The sequence below is a fragment of the Lucilia cuprina genome, chromosome 4 (genome assembly GCF_022045245.1).
Source record: "Lucilia cuprina isolate Lc7/37 chromosome 4, ASM2204524v1, whole genome shotgun sequence".
Taxonomy (NCBI): Eukaryota; Metazoa; Arthropoda; class Insecta; order Diptera; family Calliphoridae; genus Lucilia; species Lucilia cuprina.
Window position 1 is genome coordinate 22,685,792 of NC_060952.1, and position 26,956 is coordinate 22,712,747.

The following is a 26,956-nucleotide window of genomic DNA, read 5'->3' on the forward strand; positions in this document are numbered from 1 at the left end:
GTATTAAGTATATAAATTTTTGCTTTTAATTGCACTAAATACTTTAAGTCTGCTCTAAACTTTTAATAGCCTACAATAATAGCTTCTGCTGTACTGTCCTAAAGCCACGTTAAATGTGTAAGAGGAAAAAAGTAACGAAACATTTCACTTAAATCAACGGATATTTTTTTATAGTACTATCTTGTTTTTTTTTTTTTTGCTCCATCTAACCCCTGGCATTTATACTGCAGAAATAGTAAATCCAGTTTAGCAGGTCGCTTCATGATGACAACGATGAGGCAGTGGTATCGGTGGTGGTCATGTTGAAATGTTACGGTTCTAAAGCAATTTGTTTTGTAATAACACAGCAAAAAAATGTGTAAAAGACCAACAAACAAACTGAAAACAAAGCAAACTCCATGACAAAATAAATCCAAGTGAGAGATGAGTACCATGACGTTACTTATACTGTTCATATGAATATGTGTACATAAAAACATCCAAACAAAGCAAATTGGAACAAAATGAAGTAGGAACAGTATAAAAAAACTTAAAAAGGAAGCAATAACAAGTACCATGACATACAAATATGAAACACACATTAAGTAGCACACCATAATAGACTAACAAATAGTACTTGCAAAAAGGAATGATTTCATCATTTTACAGTAGTGAGTGGAATGTAAAATTTCTAATAACATGAAAATAAATTTCGAAATTTTTTGAGTGATCAAGCTTAGGTAAAAGTTACATTAAATATTACAATCGATTGTTGTTGTATTCAAAAATATTTCAATTATATTTAAATAAATTAGAAAAATGAATAGCAATGAATTAAAAAACGTAATTAATAATTACCTTCAAGTAATTTCTTTTTAAAATAAATGAAAATAAAGTGAAATCAATTACAAGTTATTGTAACTGAGAAATAATCAATTACATTTAGTAATAATTTTATTGGTAAAAACTTAAATGAAATCCTTTACAAATAATAAATAATTGCAATTATTAAAACTTGATTAAAATTACCTTTAAAGAATTGCTGTTAAAAATGTAATTGAAAGTTTTTATACAAATATAAAAAAAACTTCCATTTAAATCACTGCCTAAGACTGTCGAAAATTTGCACAACAAATGTTGAAGAAAAAATCACAAAAAAAAGGAAAAAAAATAAAGTTTACAAAAAAAGGCATAAAAAGTATAGCATACCCCAAACACATTCATACCTAGAGTTAGTAATTTTATAGAACAGATTTTGTGGAAATTATACACATACAAGAAACCCCAAAAACTAAGGTCTCTACCAGGGATAAGCAGCAGCTCACAATAACAACAATTCAAAAAGCCCAAGAAATACGAAAAAGTGAAAACTGTGTTAAACAACAGAATTAGTAAGTTAATCTAGAGGTTCGTTACTATAAAAACATGACAAAAATAAAAAAGAACATAAAGAAAAACAATCTTTAAAAACAACACTGTGAAATGTATAAAAAATCAAGCATACTTCTAAAGGAAGATAAGAACAAAACTAAACATACTAAAAGAATGAAAAAAAAAAAACAACAATACTGATTGAACAAGTTACACCTACCTATACATACATAAACGAATAAGACCACAAATACATATATCCTTTCACCCCTATAAACACAGTCAATATCGAGGTTAAGAACAATACCCCTACCTCATTTTAAGGTTTATTATATCGAAATGTTTAATATTAAAGTTGTAGTGAAAAGTATATGTGTACGTATACCTTTCTGTAAACCTTATTTATTAACTGGTTTAAGTGTGCATATTCCTATAGCAATTACTGTAAGATAAGAAAGATACACATATATAAAAAGGGAAAATATTTGGCTAATAGTTTTCATAAATGATAGTTAAAGTAAAGTTTAATATTTTTATTTACATGAAATACGTATTTAAGGAAGATTATTTGATAACTTGAAAAGAACAGACATACTTCTTTATAATACTATTATCCTTTTCTACATTATATAGCTTATAACTATTGCTTCCGTAATATATTTTAAACAATTTATTTTACCGATTTAAAATAGCGAGTAATAATTTTCTTCATTGTTAGAAAAAAATAGACAAAGTTATGTCAAAAACTTAAAATTTGTATTTAAACATATTGTAAACTATTGAGGGTACTTTTTCAATTCACAATCGATGTCGTATCGTTGTAGCGCATGTTATAATTTTTTTCAAATAAATTTTTTTGAAACAAAAACAAATTAATAAAAAAAAATTACGACATACTACGATACAAACGTACAACACCGATTTTGAATAGGACAACTATGTATATAATTACAAAAAGGGTTGAAAAATATTTCTGAAAAAATCAATTAATAAATCCTTTTATTTATGTCTATAATATTTTTTATTATATTGGATTATAAATTACCAGCACAATTTTGTCTTATTACATTCCAACTTATGTACTTAATTTATGTGCATTCATAAAATATTCTACTTTCTTTTTTTACTACGAATAATTAAATCTGGTCACGTTATATAAAGGACAAAAGATGTATATTTAACTCCTTAACTAAGGGACATTTTATAAATTTAATCAATGTTAAGTAGAATGACACATATGTTGGTTTGTCGTACGGAACATAAAAAATAATACAAAAAATTTTTAAGAACATAAGAGTAATTTTTTCACATTTACAGCGAAACAAAAACAAACTTAGAATTTTAAGAAGATTTTTATTTTATAAAAATAACATCCTTTTAAAGGTTTACTTACATATTTCATTCTGTGAAATGTTGTAGCAATAGTGAATAAATATTATAATTTTTTTAAAGAACATATAATTTTTGACAGTTTAAATATTTTAACATGCAGGTACAGCTTTGCAATTCTAAGTGAAAACTTAGTTTTGAAATAGATATTTAAATAGATAAATAATACGATACGAGAATGTAAAATAATAAATTTAAGTTAAGGTTAATGTGTCTACTGTTTTTGTTTATTGAGAAAAACATTATCCTAATTTAAAATATAATTTTTATTATCTTTTATAAATTATAAATCAAAAGTTGTAAACAAACTGAAAAGTAACTTAAACAATTTTTTAAAGTTTTGCGGAGATATAATAAACTTATTTTTTTTTTAATTCATAAACTATTTTTTCCTTTTTACTTTATTCTAGTAACAATAAGTTAAGGCAATGACCACTTCGTCTAAATCTGACATTCTACATAATTTTGGGTTAAATAGTTAAAATAAATTTGAGAAAGGTTGACATAAGAACAAGTCAAAAGTGGCAATCAATTATATTAAATTATTCTAGTTTATTTATTAAAAATAACCACAAACTAAATGTATTTTATACACGTGTTAAAAATTTGTTAGAAATATTTTGATGTTAATTAAGAATTTTAAACCCCAAAAAGAAAACACTTAAATGAAAAAGGCAAATTAAATGAAGTAAATTTTAATTAAGAACTTGAGGGTTTCTTTGTTAAGAAATAAAGAAAATGCTATTGAAAAAAGGCTTTAAATATATTTTGAATGAGTGATAGAGTAGGCAAAATTAGCTTTAATGGAATGAGTAACATACAATTCAGTCCCTCATACATCCACTAGCAGAGTATCTGGTGTGCAGAGTACAATTTCGAAAGAAAAAGAGAATTTATCGAAAATTTTCTATAAAAGCAAATATATCGAAAATTATCCATAAAAATTTATCGAAATTTTTGTATAAAAAGAAAATTTATTGGTAATTTTCTGAAAATCTATCTTAAATTTTTTAGAGAAAAAATATATTAAAAAAATTATATAAAAAGAAATTTCGTTAAAAAATTTCAGCAAAAAGAAAATCTATATAAAACATGTAATACATATTAAATCCTACACCAGTTATGAATAATTAATGTGTTGTTTTTAAAATAAAACTGTTATCTTGAATACTTCTTTGTTCCGATAAATCTAAGCAAGGAGACTGATGAGGAACCCTAAATTTATCTTGTAAATTTAAGTTTATCTCTTTGGTATAATTTCTTAACCCCTTTTCCATACAAAATTCCTACGATAAACCATCAATAACTTTATTAAGCAATTATGAATATGGGGGTATAACTTTACGTCACCAACTTCATATAAGTGTTTAAGAAAAGTCCAATATCTTCCAGTGATTATGTTCCAACTGGTTTTTTTCTTTTTTTTTTTTTTGCAAAGAGTATTTTCTTTTTTTATTATTCCAAAATTAAGCAAATATGGTTAAATATTAAAAAATATTATTATTTTACATTTGATATAACTCAAATTTATGTTTTCGATTAATTTTAATTATTGAAGTCTTAATTTCTTAACAGAATAATATTAAATTAAAAATAAAAACAATAAATATTTTGTAATAATATAAAATTTAGGTCCATTATTATAACTTTGCAATAACTAAAAGTAGGATTTTGTAATGTCGACAATTTGTTTCTCGTTATTATATGTACACAGGAAGATGGATCTCAGTATGATTTATTGATATCAATCTTCATTTATTATTTTTGGCTTGAATATTTTTATCGAGTAAAAAGTAGTAAAACAAAATTTGTATTAAATTTTTCGATATAATGACAAAAAAATAAAATTTACGTGCATTTCGTACGTTTATTTTTTATATTTTTAAGAATATTTTCATAAAAATATTCCGAAATAAAGTTAAAAAACAAACCAAATGCTTTTTTTAAATAATCCCCATTTTTAACATACATACAGACCGGTGTAAGGTATCATATGGTCGGCTACGTCCGACTATATATTCATACTTGTTTTTTTCTCTTGTTTAACTAAAAAATTTAATAACATGCACTTTAAGTAAAGGATAGAAGAACTCATACATACACACAGAAAAAATATGGATAGGAAATCGGTTTCCATTGTAAATATTTAGTTAAGTTTAAAATTTAATCGCTCTTATTAAAATATTATAAATATGATTGACTCTTTTGATTAAGAACTGAAAAATCGTGATTTTATCAAATCGGTAATTTTAACCGAATTGTTTTCATTTAATGGTTTTTATGAATTCGATAAAAGTAGCAGAATTTTGTTTAACATTAAAACGTAAGAATTCTCAATATTTGTAGTTAAATTAAAAATTAATTATAGCGTAAATTTGTAAGTCAAATAAACTATATTTCATGATTGCAACTAACTATCAATTAAAAATTCGATTGTGGTTAAAGGACATAAATAAAGTTGATGTTTTCAACCGAATGTTAACGCTTACGAAAATAATTATTAAAGAAAATAAAAAACAGTAATACAGGATTTTAGTGAAAAAGGTAATATCCAATTAAATTAAATTTGTATTTAGTTGTTTTTAATGCGTCTGCAGTAATAGAAGCAAGGAATGCAGTTTTCAAATGAAATTGAAACCATCTAACCTTATGTTTTTCATAAACTAAATGAAAATCATTTTACGCCAAAAAAAAATGGTGAAACTTGTTATTTATCAGAAAATCTGACGCTAGAAGTGTTTTATAATTTCTTTTATCTATAAACATTTATATTTTATAATTATTTATTGTATACAAATAGAATGTACAAATATATGTATATTAAATAATATTTCAAGTAGTGATACTTTTAGTTTCAATTTATATTACCGAATTTAGAATATAAACTTTTAAGATTTTAATATTATGCCAATCGAATTTTACAGACATCCCAATAGAGTTATGGGATAGTTGTGGAAACTGACTAAACTCGATTGAAAACAAATTTGGTTATAACAACGAATCGGTTTCTTCTGTATACATAGATTTAGAACTTCTCAAAACCTTTTAAAATGCCAGAAGTATTAAATATTGAATCAAAAATAAAAAAGTAAATAATGCAACATAAGTGGTTTGTTTAGTGTATCTTCTAGGGAGGCTTGACTCAATCTCACTTTCGAAACCAAATTCATTTTGAATCAACAAAAACTACCACCCAGTTTAAAAATTATACAAGAATGAGCTACAAAAAGAATTTTGTAAAAAGATTTGCATATTTAAGGAATTGAGTTCCCTTGAAAAAAGGAAAGAAATTAAAGCTAGACTAAAAAGAATAACATTACAGAAAAATAAAATAATACTTTAACAAATCAAAGAAGATAAATTTACAAATAAGAAAAATATAAAACATTCTTTGTCTACAGGCAAAAAATAAAAGAAACCAGTCGAGTATGACTAAAAAAATAAACAAAACACATTTGAGTTAAATGTGTCAGCTGAACACACCGAGAGACACGTACAGTGTTTAATAATAAAAATACTAACACTTTGTTAAAATGTAAACACACATGTAAGCCTTCATATTTGAAGCAGTACATTCAGAGATGGAAGTATTAGTTCTTATAAACAAAACAAAGTTTCGGTTGTTTTCTTAGAATTATGTCAATGTCTGCAAATTAATATAAGTGGATACAAAACAATACAGTCTACCTGATAGAGTTTGTGAATAGCTTTTTTTACTTTTTTTGTAATTTACTAGTAGTGCTATTTGGTATTTACATGTTCCATCTCCGCTGCTTTATATACATACATGCATATAGACCTAAGACTTATTAATATAAAAAATACAAAAAACCCTTGCAAAATGTAGCACATCTGATATATTGACCATTTACAACAAAACTGACATAACAAAATATTTTAAATTTTAAATAAAAGCTAAAGCCATTTTTCTATTTATATTATATATTTGGAAATATTACGGTTTCAAAATAACAGTATAAATAACATTATTTTGGCATAGATATAGGCACCACAAAGGAAATATGTTTTTAAAGCAAATGTTGTTGGTTTCGTGGTGTACATACATGTAGCTACATCACATTAAATATGTAAGCAAATCTAGTAATAATGAATTTTAAATTTATGTATGCATATACAGATGTACATGAGATTTTCATTACATACATTCTCAACATTTTATGTGCGTATTTATTGAAATGAAATAATTTCTTAAACTTTAGTACTTTAATATGATTTACGTAGCCTACTTTATGGCGTCTTCAGTGTAAAAACACAACAGCCAATGTCTTAGATTGTTTTTGTTATTTTCCCATCGTGCTAAGAAAATCAATATGAATTAGAAACAAACGAGACACGTAGCACCCTGCAAGATTAATGGCATTTCAAAACGTGGTTTAAAGTTATTACATTTACACAGTTTTCTCTGCCATAGCATACCTTGAGGGTGTAAATTAATTTTTAAAGTTATTAAAGAGCAAAACATTATTTATGAAATTGTCTGTAGTAAATATTGTGTACATAAGGGAAAAAATTAATTAAATTGATTAGTTACGGTTGAGGTAAACGATTTCAAAACTTTGAATAATTTGTTGTTGACAAAAATATAGCATTAGTTTGTTATGTTGTGGTTATGAACTGTGTCTAATTGGAAACGATATTTATGTAATTTATTTAAAAGCATATTAGCTTTTACTATTTTTTTTTTTTTTCATTTTAAATTTACAAAACTTTTTGAAAACTAAAAATTTTAAATATTAAACTGAAGCTATTAATCAGTGTTAATGAGTAACGCTTTTGATAATTACCAAAATGTATTTGATTTTATAAAGTAAAAATAAATTCTCCAAGTTTGAACCATTGTTATCTATAATCTGTTATTTATTTTGCATTTAAAATGAACAAAAGCAATCAGAATAATATATAACACTGTTGTTTAAAAATTTTATAGTTAGAAATTATCTGTCATATATATTTTCCCTTGAGTCCAATTGGAATTTTTATCATTTCCAACCAAAGTAAATATGCAAGTGGCGTATACATTATACATATCTTCAAAAATAATAATCATACGTTGTGTGTGCACTAGGATTAGTAGCCAGTAGTATTCTGATAATGTTTCTCAGGTCATTTTGGCGCAAAAGCCTTCTGCGGCAAATCGATTTTCTTAAACCATTCAAAAACAAATTTTCATGAATTTTTAGTATTATAATATAAATTTTGGATGCAAATTTTGAAAGGGGTATCGCTTCCCTTATCCTTTATTTTTTCTGTATATATGTCGTGGGCAAACAATGTCACCTATTTATATCAAAAATTAAAAGTTTTTTTTTAATTGTAAATTTTGTTAAGAGTAAATATCGAAAACTGCAAGGTATTTTCCATTGTTTTTTTTAACGCTCGGGAAAAAGTAGTGTACATTTTTGACTCTATGTTGAACGCTCGGGAAAAAGTAGTGTACTTTTTTGACTCTATGTTAAATGGATAAGGCCGTTTTGGAATTTACAAAACTTGTATAAAAGTTATAACCGTTACGTATATGAGTAAAATCCAACTTTTTAAAATTTAAATTTAATTCTTAGAAATATTTAGATCAAAGTCTAAGTCTCTGGGTTTAATAATTATTGCCTAAAGCTTGGTACTCTGTTCTAAACTTCACGTGAAATTTTGAAAAACTTCATATAAAAAAATTTAATGAAAATTTTATATAAAAATGTTGCTGAATTAGTCTCTGTTTGTATTGTTGAAAAACATGTGAAATGTTTCTAACAACATTTTAGCAATTTTTTTTTTTTTTCAATTTCAAAAGTTTATTTACATGTCTTTAGTTATTCGAGAACATGTGACAATTTTATTAAATCCTTACGTAGTTTTTTTCCAAATGAAATTGTAAAAGTTCATAAAAACTTTTCACGTCTTCAAACAGAGTACCGGCCTTATAGTAACATTTATGCTGGCAACAATTTAAGTTTTTGTCTTGATCATAATTTTTTATATATGTGTAAAAACTTACATAAAAAACTATTAGAAAATTAAGAAAAATGTGTACAATATCAAGATAATCTCGAGTTTTAAAAGAATTGGTTGCTAGCATTGTGAACACCCCATTTTCATTATTTCCAGAAAAGTAAAAATATGCCTATGGTGTATACCTCATACGTATACAATAATCATACGTAATGTGTTCTCACTTGGGTTATAAGAGTAAAATACAGAATTTTTATTTTAATTCGAAAATACACATTTTAAAACAATTCAATTGTATTCTGAGGTTGTGTGCACGATTTACACACTGATAAGGGAGCGCAGGTGCATTTCTTCAGATTTGATATAATCTTATATTCAAAATGAAATAACAGAATTGTGATATATTTCAAATAAGTTTATTTAATATGAAAATTAATATAAACTTGGGTTTTGAAATAATAAAGTTTTCGCGTTGAAGTTTTTTACAAATAGGTATCACTTTTGTAAATGTACAAAATTTATAATATTTGAAACTATCTATATTAACTGTGGTATTTAACCGCCTAAAAATACTTGTTACCCTAATGTTGAAACTTCAGTCTTTCAGTGAAAGACATACAAATCGTCATCTGAATGTAAAGTGGGTTTAACATTACTTTAAAAAATTACAGGTGAGACAAAAAATTGAAAACTGCAGACATTGTATATTATGTTGCTTTTTAGGGCTTTCTGCCTTGTGTAAATTTCTAATTTGTTGGTACTCCCTTCTGTGTTTAATTTCAATAATGTCGGTATTTTCGACGACAAAGTTCTTAAATCATCATACATATATTTTGATGAAGTAGACTATTTTAAATCAAAAAGTCGATTTTAATTTTGTTTTTGTTGTTAGGCTTTTTTGCATTTCAAGTTATGATATGTATTTTGAAAATAAAATTTAAGATATTCATTTGTATTTTATTTGAAAATATATTTCACAATTATGTAAACATGTTGTCTATTTTCATGAAATTCTGAATTCGGAATTAAAATCGAAAAAAAATATCTTAAATTCTTATAAATAGTCAACAAAAGAAAATTCATTTTAAACTATAATGCAATAACATAAGTTGCAAAAATATATATTTAATATAATTTTGGTTTTAGTTTTACTCCAAAAAAATCTTTAAATGATTTACAAAATTGTATTTTAATATACACTTAAAGGCTTTAAAATCTATAAAGAGACCTTCGTAAGAAAAAAATATTTACCACACAAATTACCTGCACACGAAACCAAAATGTCTGTGGCGCTAACAGCCTATAATTTGGTAAATGAAAAAGGTCACGTTGTTAAATTAGGATTTTATTGCACAAACATTTTTAGGTTCAAAAACGGTTGTGTAAATTTAAAACAGTTAGAACTTAAAACTGTAAAGGGAATTTAAAGAAATTTTTCAATTTGTAAAATAAAATTAAAAAAACATAGATTTATGTAATCATTGAGTTTTTCTTTTCACAAAGTCATTAAGTTTTTTGAAAAAAAAGAAACGAAAAAACTAAGAATAAAATACACCATATAAGAAGTAATATAAAGTTTTCATGTTTTTTTAAAACACCTACAGACAAGCTACTAAAAATTGAAACTTCTCTTTTATATCTTAAAGTTTGTTCGGCTTAAGCAGAACTAACATTTGCTCTCTTTTTTGTTATTGTCGTTGTTACAATAAGGACAGAAACTTAAGGTTTTTTCTTAAAACTTATAGTTTACGTATTTTTATCATTATTTTATCACTCACTTATACTCAACAATTCATTACTGAGCTTGTTTTATTTAGTTTTACATAGATTTTTTGTTGAATTTTTATCTTTTGTCTTAACAAATACAACGAAGTAAACTTGTCTTAATTTTCCTTTTACAAACTTTATTTTTCGTTTTTTTTTTTTTTTTTTTTTGTTCTATTTAGATTTTAATATTTATATATACGTTGACTGAAGTTGATTACAAAAATATATATATCTTCGTATATGGAACGTTTTGCTAACTTGTCTTCTTTTTAACTGTGTTTCTGTGCTACGTTTGCACTCTTCTGTGGCACACTACTAGTTTGGTTATTTTATAAAAGCATATATAGCCGACTTTTTGTGAAACACATTGTCGTATAACTACAACAAAAACAACAACACATAGAACGACGTTGCCACACAAAACTTGTATATACAGAGGGACAAAATGAATCTTAAAAACAGAAACAAAAATTTACAAAAAAAAAAACAAATTCGAAAAAAACGCTGAGTAAGAAAAACAAAAAAACAGCAGAAGTAGAAACAGTTTACAAGCAACATCGGTTTTCCTCGTTTTCATACTAGTATATTTCGATAATTTTTTGGAGAACGCAATTACAAAAACAGCAATAAAAATAGCGGTTATAAAGGCAGCAGCAACATTAAGGCAAAGCAAAATTGCACATACCATGTGATGATAAGGGAAATAGAAAACTCTTCTATTTCATTTTTGTTCATGTACAATAACAAAATTCTCTTTAAGTACAACATTATAACTATCATCAATTTCATAGTCGTCGTCACCACAAACATCATTATCATCATTCTCAGTACAACTAACATTCATTCCCTATTTACACTATTTTACTCACAAAACGCTTTTTTGTTTTTCTTTTCACAATCTGAATTTGTATTTGTTATCAACAAAGTACACACATTTTCATTTCGGTTGTGTTTAAAGCTTAAACCTACTTTTAGGTGCTTGTTCATTAAACACTCCAATGCTCCTATACACACATATTTTTTTATTTGCTTTCTCTCTATAAACTCGTTGTTATTATTTAACTCGGCTTTTTGCCCTTCGTTACATTAGATTGCTGCTATTTTTTCTGAATAAATATCTTCTAGTTTTAATCAGTTAAATGGTTGATCTTGTTGGTGGAAAAGAATACACTATACGTACATTGACGACGTAAAATATATGTTGTGTGAACATTTTTTTCCACATTCTCCCACTTGGCACAATGCCCATTTATGTATACTACAGTTTGCCTTCGTTTATTGTACTTACGTTATCGTAATACACGAATGTGAAAAAATTACTCATTTTTAATTTAACTCATATTCAAGTCAACTCAATTTGTAGGTTCTGAGTTGAATTTTTTAAAATTGAGTAGTTTTTGTGGGGCATGAGTGGCATAATTGTAAGTGTTCTCAGAAGAAATAGGGGAATACATAAATGATTTATTATATGTTCGAATTTTTGGGTGCGTTTATTAATTTTTTAACAAATATGACGAGGAAAACAATTATAATAAAAAATGCAAAAAAATTACACTGTTAAATTAATTATACAAAATACTTTTAATATTTCCTAAAATTGGTGAAAAATCTCCAAATAATATAATGAAATTAAAATCCGCTATAAAATTTACCAACTTTTTTCAAATTAATATAATGAAAAGTTTATAATAAAGTAATGGTTAACGCACCACTAACGTAACTACGTAAATATGTAGGAATTTATAGATTAATCCTTTAAATAGTATTTAATTTATTTTTATTTTTATAGTTTATAATAATGATCATTTGGTATATTTTCACAATATTTTTGTTGAATTTTATCATATAATCATGTTTGTTGAACGATTTATTGACAATAAACTGATTATTGAATTTCTCACCAAATTTTAGGGAGATCGGTTCACAATCAATAAATTGCATTAAAAACACAGATTCTTTTAAATTGTTTAATGTATTATATGGTTGCCCCCTCTCGACTACAATTTCTAACTGTTTTGTTTGTTTTAATACCCACCATCAAAAAATATGGGGGCATAGAACTAGCCACAAATATCCGTCTGTTCGTCTGTCTGACTGTCTGTTGAAATTTTTGCTTTAACGATGAAACTTGACACAGGCAAATTTTATGCTAATAAAAATGTCTCTAATAAATTTTGTGAGGATCGGTTCATAATTGCCCCTACCTCCCATATGAGGTCTCTTTCAGAAAATTACTATAACGTTCATTACTGGCTTAAAACTATAGGTACAGCGATAAAATTAATAATTATAACCGAAATCTCTTCTTACTTCCATAAACAAGATTAATGCGAACGGAAATTCCCCAAGGAAGCTTTTAATTTACGGCATACGGATTGCTGGTGGGTACATAAGATTCGAAATAAAAGAATATAACACTTTTCTTGTTTTTTCTTTTTGAGAGAATCCATATGGTGGCTTTTGTAAGATATGAGACCGATTTTTCAGAACAAAAACTAAAATCGTTTAAAGGCTCCATTTTAATGATCGAAATATTTACATATGTATATAAATATGGTAGAATAACAAAACAAATATTTGGATTAAAAAATTGTTTAAATATTCTTAAGCAATTTCATTTTTATTTTACGACATCAAGCATCAATCATATAAAAAATTATTGACAAACAAATATATAATTTATACATAAAAATGCTAAAAACAAACATTTTGAAATCTGTCTATCTATCAATCATTTAAAAGTTAATAGATTTGTTAGTAACAGTAAAACTGTAATCATCAAAATATAAGAAAAATTAAATCCCCTGCGAAAGTAATTATTAAAATACAATATTAATAAATAGCAGGCAAGTGTGTTCAACAATGCCGAATTGTAAATACCCTCCATTAATTGGAAAAAAATTTTTATAATAAACCTGCTTATGTAGAATATATTCGTTATACCAGTTTTTAAACTTGTTATACGTTGCAAAGAAATTTTTCTGAAGTGTACAACATATAAGAGATTGGGTCATATATAAACCTATATTTGTGAAATTTTACAGAGAATAGAGTATCTAGTTACTAATGTAAGTATTTGGCATTATGATAAACTGCGGGCCTACGATCTTGGCTAGATCGTATTATAACATAGAACAAGGGCAAGGATTTCTATGCAAATGGATGTTTGTATGACTTTTTACTATATATTTTTGCATATTTTGTTGTAAATGCATTAAATGCATATTGTTCTTTAAATTGCATACATCTTGCATATTTCTAAAACTTTTATTGCATATTTTTTAAATTCTCTAAAACAAATTGTTTTGTTTTCGTGTATTTCATATTTTTACAACAAACTTGGCATTTACATATTTAGATTTTTTAAAATTCTTTGAAGTATTAAAGTATTAAAACAGTCTTTAAAAACCTTAAACCTAAGATCTGAATATTTATTAATATATACCTTCACAAAGAAATATTTTTGGTACATATTTTTTACATTTTTAGCCATATTATAGTGCATATTATAATCGCATATTTTTAATTTTTTAGAGCTTGAAAATCTTTGCATATAACGTATGGGACTACGACCAATATTTTAACGTATTACGTATGTTTACTCCTGCAGGGTTGTGCAAATTTTGGTTAATTAGGAAAGATTTGATTTGACAATTTGTTTTCATTCAGAGAATACTATATGTGAAAAAAATCATTCCATTTGAAAACTTTTTACAAAAAATTGAAGTGCTTTTAAAGCAGATGTAAGTTATGGACGTATTAGTTTAATTTTTAAAATTAATCTTTTTCAGAGTATCAATTGTAATGAAAATTGGAAGAATGATTACCATTAGATAAAAATAATTTTGGCAGATTTGTTGTAAGGTGGTTAGGTGTAATAATTGACTAATTTTTAAGCAGTATTCATCTTTGAAAATCATACATCATATATAAAGTATTTTTTATATTACTTTTTTTGAGATTAATACCTAAATGTATGATGATCATTACATCTCTCCAAAGTTTTCCTTCCAATTCAGTATCGTCAAACAATAAAACGAATAATCTAATTCGTATCACTCGATTAACCTCAAAAATAATAAATCATGCTTGAGGGAAATCTTATTAAACTAAATTTTATTTCAATTAGTTATTAAAATTTTAAAAATCACCTACAAAAAATCATTATTATAAAACAATTGCAATAGCAATGAATAATTTTTTAAGAGCATGCGCCTTTTTAAGACACAATAAAGGCTACACGTGTGTAATTTTGTAAGTTACAGTAATAAAATAAACAAAATCACAATAACATTAAACTGAGTATGTAAAAAAATATAATATTGATTTGTTTTTGTAATTTATTTCAAATTTGCAATGTTTTTGTAAATTAGCAACACTCATGCAAACACTTAGTTGTTATTTTATTCATGCACATTAGTATAAGACAGGTATGGCAAACGGTATTTTAAAATTCTTATTTTAAATTCGGTTAGCAGATATACGTAGATTTTTTGACAAAAATATTTGACGTTTTTAAATTTGTGAAAATTAGTAACAATTTTTGGTTATTAAACAGACAAATAATAATTACGTCAATATGTATATGTAGAAGATGATCCATAAGCTTTTATAAAGGTTATAATAAAACTATTTTAAAAATATTGCGTGAAGCCTCATAGACATATTTTTTTCTTTGTACCAAATTATATTTTATCAAAGATTCTTAAAAATAGCGACCTTAAGAGTACGTACAAGGTTTACATAGACAAACACGGACGAACGGACCTAGCTTAAACTACTTCAAAAATGATTCTTTTCCGATTGGTAGGTGTAGCATTGCCACAAAAATATGCACCCCACTATAGTGTTGTGAGTATACAAATTTAATTCAGTTTTAATAAAATTTGAAATCTGAATTATAATTTGATAAAAAACATGATATAAATTTAGAAATACATAGTTATTTTTATTGAAATAAATGGCATTTGGAGAGCAACAACAACACTTATTTTCTATTTTTGTTTGAAAGTTTATTTGAACAACTCAATTGTTTTTTTATATTTATTTTCATTCTAATGACACGACCCTCTTCATTTCTAATGACATATTTCATGTATATTTGTATCCTCATTTATCAGTAAAGTGTAGATTTGCTGTTTTTAATACAATAAAAAAGTAGCCCTATACAATTCAAAATCTCCTATTCCAGTCTATTCAGACATGTATCATTGATCATATAGAAACAAAACAAAAAAATTATCAGTAGAATCTAGCTCTTAGAAATTATATATATAAATATTTTAAAATATATTCAAAATATTGCCTAAATCTAAATACATGGTTCTAAATAAATCGAATAAAAAAGTTACACATACTAAGCGAATTTGTTCATAATTCATCTCATATATATGAGTAATATAAAATTTGTCATCAAATAAAATTGATATTATAATTTATATTTAAAGTTATTGTCGAACTTATACACCCACATAAAAATAAACTCTATTATCGTACAACGCTGTTAAACATTTTTAATATTATTGATTTTTTATATAAACTGTTTACATAAATATTATTAAATAAAATCATGAAAAATATTATTAAATTAAATGGTCTAATTTTATTATGCCGACAAATGTGTACTAATTGTTGTTTAATGCGAAAACATTTAATTACAATGTTAATTAAATAACATTGTTTAAAGTGTTATATTGTTGCTGATTTAAGTTTTAAAATCAGTTTGATTAAATATGAATTTTATTAGATTTGCATAAATAGTTTGTGCACATTTGGCATAATAAAAAACTACTCAATAGTATTAGAAAAGCAGAAAAGATTATACGTTTATTTAAAGATTGACATAACTCTAAACAGGTTTAAATATGATAAATATAATGAACATAAGTTTAAATAAGTTTAAACTTATGTTGTATAAGGAGATAAGCGAAATAACGGACCGATTTTTTTAGTCTTTGTTTACTTTTAAAGTGAACGTGTTAGAGAAAGAATATAAAATTTTTTTTAGGTTCTGGTGTTATACGCGGAATGACAATCATATAACCAATCATAAAAACTGTGTATATTATATACAATATTTTGCGTTAATATTTACGCAAATTATTAGTTTTGGATAATGATATAAAAGTCAACTATTACTTTAGCAAGTAATAGTCTCTTCGAACTGCTGGGCATTTCCACATACATACATATAACACATTTGTTTTGTAAAAATACACACACACGCTATTGTCTGTACATTGTGGGTATATTTTTGTTCTTATACAGGAAATGACTCAATTAGTAGTACTTCTGCAAATATACATACATATTTTGCAAGGATGACATGTGATTGTATCTGATACAAAAAATGTATGCGTATGTCTGGATGTTTGTAGATGAGTATACAAATCCGTATAAGTGTTTGAATGGCACATTCTATGCTGTGACTTGCTTTAATGACTCTTCATATTTGGAAAAACTCATTGCAAACCAGCATCAATTTGTGAAAGTAAAGAAGAATGTTTGATATTTTTAAAAGTGCGTTATGTTATCTACAATATAATTCTGTGACAAGGGGTTAAATTGGTATAAATAAACAAATGTTGCCTAAGATGTATGTATGTACCTAAGTAATTGATCAATTTTTAAATTTCTGTACAATAAATGACCTTCGTTTAATTGGAACATATGTATAATGATTTGAGTGGTTGTTATGCCTGTGACAAGTGATACACATTCAATGAGGTAAAAAAATCAATATAAGAATAACAAAATTTATAAAAAGTAGTTATGTTGCTTTATCAATCTCATTTTTTGGGAACTTTTCAATAAACAATTCCTATATAGTTTTTAAAGTAAAAACAAAAAAATTAACATTATAGCTGATACATATTTTCAACCGAAATAACATAATTACCACAAAATTACAAAATAAGCATATTATACTTATATATTCGAGTATCCTGATTTTTTTACTCTTATATAAATCATTTCTATCAAATCATTGAATAAAATTGATATTGCAAATGGACTAATAATTTGTAGGATGGTTTTATGAAGAGTACAGAATTCTATTGATGGGTAATCAATACAATTTGCTTGACGGATTACTTGAAAGACACTTATGAAAGTTAGAGTCATTTTCTGTCAATATGGGGTCTAGTATAAAATATCTTATAAACTGTCTTCGTGATATCACTTAGAGCCAGTTAAAATCCTGGACTGATGTCTAATAGTTTTAATACAAACCAAAACTTATTAATACAAGGTCCTATCGTGACGTACAAACAGAGTTAAAAAACTCTAAAAAACTAATGATAAATAAAAATAATAATTTTCAACATAAATAAATAAAATTTATTAAATATTTAATATTTTATAAGACCTATCCAGTCGAGGAAGTTGTAAATTGAATTAAGGAGCAATTATAAAACTGATTAAAAAAGCCTTTATATAATTTTTTTAGTCATTGGAACATTATTTGTATAGAACTTAAATACTAAATGAAATTGTTTTGGAGAGGGCTCTATTAATTACGGCTTCCATGCTATCCTCTTCTTATATAGTTATGTACTTCTTATAAAAAATAGTTAAAGTTAATGGCTAACAATGTTTTCATCACAATAGTAATGATTTAATTTTAAATTGAATACAAATCCCATGCTACATTTAACACATCAACACATTATTCCAATTTTTTTTGCTGTATTTTATATAAATAGAAACAGACTAAGAAAAAATACCAAATGATATACAAAATGATTGTTTTACATGTCAAAACCACAATTATAGTGAAAAATGTGAGAAATGAAATTGAAACGGAAATCTCATTTCTAGTAAATTTCATTTGTGTAAAAAATACAAGCAAAAACAACATTGTTGTGCAATAAATTGATGGAATATAAAAAAGAGAGCTTTCAGCAAGAAAATTCAAATTATGCTAAAATAAAAATTGTACTTTATTTTAGACACTTGTATCAGCAGAAGTATATAAAAATCATACTGATATGATAAACAAACAAAGACGGTCAGACCGACAGATAGACATACATACATTTACCTACAACTATGTATGTTAATAAATGTATGTGTTTTTGTCTTTATACATGTTCAAGAACAAAAGAATTTGCAAAACAGAATACTTGTGGAAATTCATTATTATTGTGAGAAATGTCCTTGTAGAAATTTCAAAAAATCCTTCACATATGAACTTTAAGTGGATCCTTAAATGATTGTGTAGGATTTATGCAGCATTTTTGTAAGTATAATATTATTCCTTTTAGATATTTAAAATGTAAATGTGGTATCATGAATTTTTGTTCTTTAATGTATGTATTTTTTTAATGATTTTTTTAAACTTTGGATCAAACATTACATCATATACATATATGATGAAAATTAGCTGATTTTTTTCTTAACTTTGAATCAACATAAACACAAATTAACATTTTTAATTAATAAAAAAATATTACATACATTAAAGGGTTTCCGAGACGCAGATCCAATATAATACAAACATATACGGAATCCACACTTTTGAATTGATGCGTTTTTTATGGACATTATTGGTGTAGTTTACATTGTGATATTGCATTACCTTTACTAATGACACATTTACGTATATGTGTTAATGATTTATTATTATTAGAAATATTAAGTATACGCCTAATTTGGGGCAGCTTTGGATTTTTTTTTTTTTTTTTTTTTTTTTTTGTAATTTTTATCTTAAAGGTACATTTTTTGATTCTTTATCTTATTGTTTTCTTTTTGACTTTATTAGCTATAAAAGAGCCTTTCTGCTTCATAGTGTATTGATTGAAAACAATTTTATTTGTTGTCAACTTTTAGTAAAAATCTTACAAATGTTATTGTATATTGATAACTTCACCGAAGTATAACTATGTAACGAAAATTCGTAGTATAAAGTATGGTGTAATGCTATATATTTTAACTATAATTACAGTGTTTTTTCTGACTTTAAAGTCTTTATAATACTGTATGATCGGTTATCAGTCTGATGATTGATTGATAATGAGAAATGTTTAATATTATCATTCTGAATATTAAACAAAAACACTTAAAATTTTCTCAATGTAAATTTTTTAACATGTTCTCACAATCAATGTCTATTTATTTTTTAAATCCTAAATACTTTAAGCAAAACTTATTCACTGTTTTATCTCACAACATTTTTCATAATGTAAATCTTCTTACAATATATAAAAAGTCAAATATCTATTATCTTTATGGTTAATACCATCAAAAACATTGATTTCCTTCACTCCGATATATTAAAGTAATATTATTGATGACAAAATCTAATAAATATCTGTTATGCTTGTATGATGCAACATTTGTACATCATGATAATAAAAAAGAGAAAATATAAAAATGTGATAAAAAAAACTATCATCTAAAAGCTGCTCATGATTTTTTATTTTTGCAATAGCATTAAATTATTGCAAGACTTGAGGGTTGTTTCATAATAAGGCATTAAATTATACCAGTTTCTGTATATATATTGTTATTTAAGGGATATTTAGTAAAGTTTAGAAACTTAAAACTTTTAATTTTGTTTTCATATTTATAAGTAGCTATTTATTATAAAAATATGACAAGTAATAATATATTCCAAACTGTGAACAAAAAAATAAAAATACTTTTAATTCTTCATATGAAATACCCTTCAAAAACTATAACAACTTCAAAACATTCACATCCAATAAAGCCCAAAATTGAAAAGTAAATATATAGTAATGCTATAAAAAGGGTCAAAGTTAATAGATAAACTTTTTCTTTGCCAATATTATGATGCTATTTATGGATTGTTAAAAAAACACAACTATAACAAAAAAACTATACTGAAAACCATACAAAAAATATAAAAAAAGACACAAAGAACCCCAAATGATATAAACAGTCTCCTAGATATTGCTTTGAACAATAAGTGTGTAACTATGAAATGGAAAATATGATGAACAAAGCAAAATCTATTCTAGTTTTCTAACTTGTCCTTAAATTTGGTAAATTAAGGGCCATAACTTAATACAACGTGCAAAAAATATATCTAAGCAAAAACTCAAAATATGTTAAGACCATACACTCTCTTGTATTACACTTATAAATGAAACACATATAAAAACAGTAAGTGATTGAAAAAATGTCGAAACTAGAAATGTCAGCGACACGTGATATACATTTCAATACTGTAGAAAACTCATCAATAATAATAACAGCTGCAAAATACATTAATTGAGAAGGTTTGGAAAGTGGCTAAAATATGGCATAAAAGGCTGAAGGCTAACACAGTACATCGCCCAGTACAAAACCAACTATTGTACTTACATTCATACTGCATGAAAAAATCCATGAATTGATTGGTTATTAATTGAGCTATTAAAAGTTTCATACTCAAACCAAAAGCAAAAATCAAATAAAATTAATTAAATACACAGAAATAAATTGTTGTACATATGTATACATACGTGTTTTTATATTATTTTCTAATTTATAATTTTTAGTTATATTTCAGAAATTTCTAATATTATTTCAAAATTTTCTAATTATAATTCAGAATATTATATTTGTTATACCCTACACCACTATAGCGGTGAGTTTGTGCTAATGTTCATATTCAAATTCATTTTTGAGTTAATTAAGACATGCCCATCTTAATTAATGTAGCCCCAAATATAACCAGACCGATTTGGGCTTTAATGTAATTTCGTCAAATATACTACTCTATCTAAATATCGCGACAGCTATGTTTTATAGATATATAAATTATATAGCCGACACTAACCCCTTTAAAAGAAACAACAACCTCCCTTTAAAAAAATTTCTCAAACGTCCAATATTGCTTAATAGCAATTAGTATCGCAATGAAATTCGATATCCCTTCACATAATGGGGATCGGCATATGTTTGATTCTAACTCCCATTTTAGGTTTTTTCTAGAAAATTAGTTTTTCAACAATTAGTTGCTTAAATACTTCGAAATTAAGGTAAAATTCAGAATAAGGGTTTCTTTATGAAAAATAAATCATTTTAGTATATACTCATGGTATAGCGTGTCAATTCCATCAGAATTTCAAAATTTTCCATTAAAGATGTGAAGTTTACTTTGTTGTCATTAAAATTGTTTTTACAGTGTAATTGCTGTAACATTATTTTGCTGTACACAGTTTTTTGTATGCACAAAATAAAAATATTAGGTAAGCTATACCCAATTAAGGGAAAATATTGCTAATATTTATAAAAAAATGATTTAGCTCTATATACGTATGTAGTAAGATTAACGTTATACGTGTATCTTATTAAATAACGTACAAATTGTATCTATTTTATACAATATAAATAATATATAAATATAATTCGTTTCATTATAATCTATATTAAAATTCATTAATAGACTAGCAAGTGAAAGTTTTAATTAAGTGATACAGACAAATAATAAAAGAAATAAAATATAAATTTAACTGGTATGACAAAATGACAAAAGTTTCTTTTTTATAACGCTATTAAAATAATTACCAAAAAATTATTAACAGCATTAGCTGCACTGCGTATGAGTGATTAGTTTTGAATTAAATATTAAATATACGTAGGAGAATTTTGATACCCACAATTAAAAAAATATGATGGCTTAATTACTTTTGTCATTCCGTGTGTAGATATCAAAATATTGATAGAAGTCTAACAAACGCATGTACAATTTATGTCCTTATCAAATTCTAAGACGACACAGTCATATCCGTCCGGTTGTCTATTGAAATTATGATAGAAAAAACTAAAATTTAAAATTTGTAATACTCAATATATTTAATACGTTTGTTTATTATTAAAATTGTCTAGTATCAGTCCACAATATCACCACGCATCCATATAAGTATCCCCTGTGAAATATTCTTTAAAAACTTATAAACATGGTAAATGTGCATTATTCTTGAACAAATTTAGCATATGATATTTTCCAAAGAAAAATTTTTTTATGGTCCGAATCTCTCTACCTAATTTAAGTGCATAAGATAGATTTTTTATATATCCAATAGCTTTGCAAAAACAAATATTTTAAGATTTAAATAAAAATTTTATTTAATGATATTTTTTATCGCAATTTTACAGTTTTATAGACAATTCATTGACAATTTTAAAATTTGCTATAAAGAATAACTCAATTCCCAAAACTGGATTTTTTTAGTTTTTTATCATTATATCCAATATACCAGCAAATACATTTTACTGAAATACATTTACTGTTTCCTTAAATTTAATAATGGATTCGTAGTAAATTGATTACTTATGCGTTAAGCAGCGGAGAACCGTATTTAATTCGAAATTTAGTAGCAGTACACTGTAAACTGGAAGTGGTTAATATTTTAATATTATAGTTTTTCATTTTCAAATAGACACACCAATCTACGCAGGCTTATACTTAGTACAAGTGTGCCAAGTTGAAAGTTGCGTCAGTTGAATTTTCAAGCATATGCATGCGAGCATTTGAATCACAATTCTACTCGTGAGTGATAAATGTCTGATAACTAATTGAAATCAAAGTGCTTATAATTTGTGATTAGTATCCGTTCTCACGTATGTACGAATAGTTTTCAAATAGTTTCACACAAAAATATATGAAATACAATGTTATCAAGCGTTGTCGAATCACAACGATGTCTTGCCAAAATGACACAATGCGTAATTGAAATGACAACAATGCATTATGACAACGATGAGTTGTTAAATTTACTTATTTTTTATACACATCCGTTGTATTAATGTCAACAAAAGTATTAAGCTCACTTTTAACATTGGATTGTATCAATTTGATACTTTTCTACCATTTTTTCCTCTGTGTAGGTGTTATTATTCAAATAAAAACTTACAATATTTTTTTATTCAAGTGGTCCACTAAATTTTAAAAATTATTCGATTTTTTTACGAATAACGATTAAAAATTTTTATTCGAATAAGTTAATGCAATATAAATAAAAATTGCCAAACACTTCAAAATTCTTAAGATACGGCTAGAAAACGGGTTTGCGTACATTAATGCACTTATACGTCAGTAACCTAGTTCAATTTCAACCTATTTTAAAATTCTCATTAGATTTCAAAGTGGAGGCTGATGCTTTTATTCTGAATTATGCATGCGAAGTTTAACTTAAGTAGAGAAATATGTGTGCATTTCATCAGCTACTTAACTTGTTCTAAATAGCCACCATAAAAAAAGGTGAGGGGTGTATTGTATTTGCCATTCCGTTTGTAACACATCGAAATGTTAGGTCCTTATTAGATTCTAAAAAGATTTAGACATCCATCCTACCGCCATAAAAAGATCTCATCAGAAAATGACTTTAAAGTACATATTTCGCTTAAAATACGAGTAAAGCTACTGAATTATACATAAACAGGTTTTTTAGCAACTACATATATGTTTTAATTATTTAAAACATTCTACTTTTAACATTGCAAAATATGAATTTTTATTAATAGCAAAAATAATAAAAGATTTTTTTAATTATAACAGATCTATTGATTTAGTATTCGAGTATTTCACTTTTTAATATTGGGTAAAAAGTAACATTAAAATTTTATTCGAATATTCGGGTATTTGTAAATTTTTTATTCGTTCGAAAAAAAAAACAAAAAATTTCCTCAATTAATCGAATAATTTTTATTCCAAATTTTATTCTATTTTAAGAACTTCTTAACATATGAAAATCTTATATGCAAATAATTTCGGTTGTCGATCAAAAATTTTTTGCATGGTATGCTTCCTAGATTTATATACAATAACTCCAAAAACACCTAAGAATGCACACTTATTGACATATAGAGAAAAAAGTATATAAGTAAATAAAGAAATACCGGTTAAACAGTAAAATAAATGTCACAATGTAACTTGTTAAGCTATGGAATACTATACACCTTCATACATACATATGTATGTATATAACACTTTAAATTTGTCTTCTTATTGCAATTGCAACGACGTACAAAATAACAGCAACAACATTAAGATTTAACTTACTATATATGTATATAGCTAAGTATATGAGGCAAAATTGATGACGCAGCTGTAAAAGTGTTTTACGATAGATATGTAGATTGTTGGATGTACGTGCAGATATATGTAAATATATAGATATATTTATATGGGTTTGAATAGTTGTATGAATAGACAGATTATACACTATGTACTATATTTGCAAGTATATGTTGAAATAAGTAGTATTGAATATTGAATTAGTATTGTAGTGTAGTTATTTATTTTTTATTGAATAAACTATAATGACGATGTTAATTCAATTTTTCTTATAACTTTTTATAGTTGTTTTTTAATTCACTTCTTTTAAGTTTATTTTCAGCAATTGAATTTTATAATCAATGACAATGATAGTTTTATTTTACTTTTTAAAAAAGTAAACAATTTAATTTTAATTTATTTATTTTAAGTACTGTTGTATAATCTGGGAAGAACTATTCAAAATTCCTTGTTTATAGTATGTAGTATATGTAGATGTATATTTGATATGTGTAGTTGTTGGTTTCTTTATTTATTTATTTATTTTTTTTATGCTTTAACACATGTATGTATAAACTATTATTTTATAGATTTTTCTACGACTCTAAATTAAGTTTAAAAAATTTATTAAAAACCACTCCTTTTTCAGATCGAAACACAATATTTTTTTTTGTAAAAGTTAGCTTTTTTCTGTTTCTATTCCGTTTTAGGCAAAACTATTATTTAACAAATTTTCTCACAGTCTGGAAAATCAAAACAGTCGGCTTTTGAAGTTGTTATTGTGGTGTTGTTTGTTTTCTTCTTTTTTATGTTTGTTTTGTTGTTGCTTTATTTAGAAAATTTTTGTAAACACTTTAAAAACCATTTATTTGTTATATATTTCTTACTCTTTGCTCGTTTTCTACGTTTGATTTAACACACGCCAAAACGCACGCACATGCACACGCAGACAATAAATTACATAGAAGTTTTGTAACAACTACGAATGTAGTGAATAAAAGATAATGTTCGATAAAATACTCGTATTTTTGTGTTTTTCCTTTTTTTATCAGTTTTTCTTTACTCTGGCTGACTGTCAATAACCTTTCAATGTAGAAAAGAAGGGTGTTTTTCTCAATTTCCTTTTCATATATAGTGACCAAATCAACGGAAGCTTAATTTTATAGTGCAAGCTTTAAATCCAAAGCTTTGAAAATATGCTAAAGCTTTTCGTATTGATGTGACTGTTAAAGTATTAAAAATAAAGTATTGCCACATCGAAAAGAATTTGAATCTAAATTGTTTTAGTGTAATTCCAAAAGGAAATTTTTTTATAAATATGCTTTATGTAGAATTTTTTTCAAAATATTAATTTCAATACAGAAAATTTTCTACACCAAAGGCATTTATTATACAGAATAGGATTTTGAAACTTAAACTTTATATATAGAAAATAATATACTATTTTATGTAACTCAACTCTTATAAAAACATTTCATCATAGAAAATTGTTTACAAATTTTACATTTTGCATTACGGAAAATCATACCATAAATCATTTTTAGGAAAAACACCTATACAAGTTTCCATTGAAAAATTAAGTCACATGAAAATTAATTAAAACAAAGAGATCAGGCAACACTTGACAATATTAAAAGCCTTTCGTCTATATTGTATTCTATTTTTACCCTGTTACTAAAAGTACATACTTGTACACATATACAGCAAATATGTATTAATAATATAGTTGTGTTGGTAGTAGTTCAAGCTAAAAATTGTTGTACATTGTACTTTACCTTTGATATTTATCCGGTTTTTTGTTATGTTTCTTATAATTTAGTATATAATATTAACAGGAGTATGACATCAATACTTTAGCATTTGGCATTAAAAATTCATGAACACTTGCTTATATTTGGAATTCTACAATATTTTCACACACCAAGAAAAAAACACAAATACTTTTTTATTTGTTATTTGGATAATAATAGCAAAATTTTTAAAAATAATATATATTTTCTTTTAAAACAGTAAGAAGACACTTGAAATCGTTGTGAAAAATTTTTTGTTTGATAAATTTAAGCTCTTATTTTCTTAAGACTGGCCAAAACAAGGGCTATTGCTTTTCTTTTTCTAACTGTGGTACAAACTCAATAAGGATTTAAGTAAATAATTTTTAAAATTTTTGAATTTAATTTACAACCGGTTAAGTATTCACTCTGAAATTTAAATAAAAGTGTGTAATCACTTTGGTGTTAAAAACGCACGCACGCACGTGTTATTTATTTTTAGCAATTTTTTTATAACTTCCTTAATGTTTCCTTTTTTTCTTCCTGATGTTAATAATTTAATATTTTACTTTTGTTATTTATATATTCAATTATTTTATGTATTTTATTGAAGGAAAAATGCACATTCGTTGAAAATTTCCTTAATTTCTTACACACGCTTGGTAATTTAGATTAAAATCAGTTTTCTATTCAAACCTGCCTCTTTTCCTCT

General features: G+C 25.3%; 1 protein-coding gene across 7 annotated transcripts in view; it reads right to left on the reverse strand.

The window, feature by feature from the left end:
* The window catches only part of LOC111675775 (complexin), a 251,169-nt gene extending 224,229 nt beyond the window's left edge, over positions 1-26,940 (reverse strand). For 2 of the 7 annotated variants that reach the window (XM_023436614.2, XM_023436613.2), the window contains exon 1: positions 10,482-10,788. The gene's annotated coding sequence lies outside the window, so the exon portion shown is untranslated. Of the gene's footprint in view, positions 1-10,481; positions 10,794-24,481; positions 24,740-26,250 lie in introns of those variants that run through there. The other 5 variants (XM_046949385.1, XM_023436609.2, XM_046949386.1 and 2 more) reach the window with 4 other exon arrangements.
* Between the last annotated feature and the right edge of the window lie 16 nt (positions 26,941-26,956).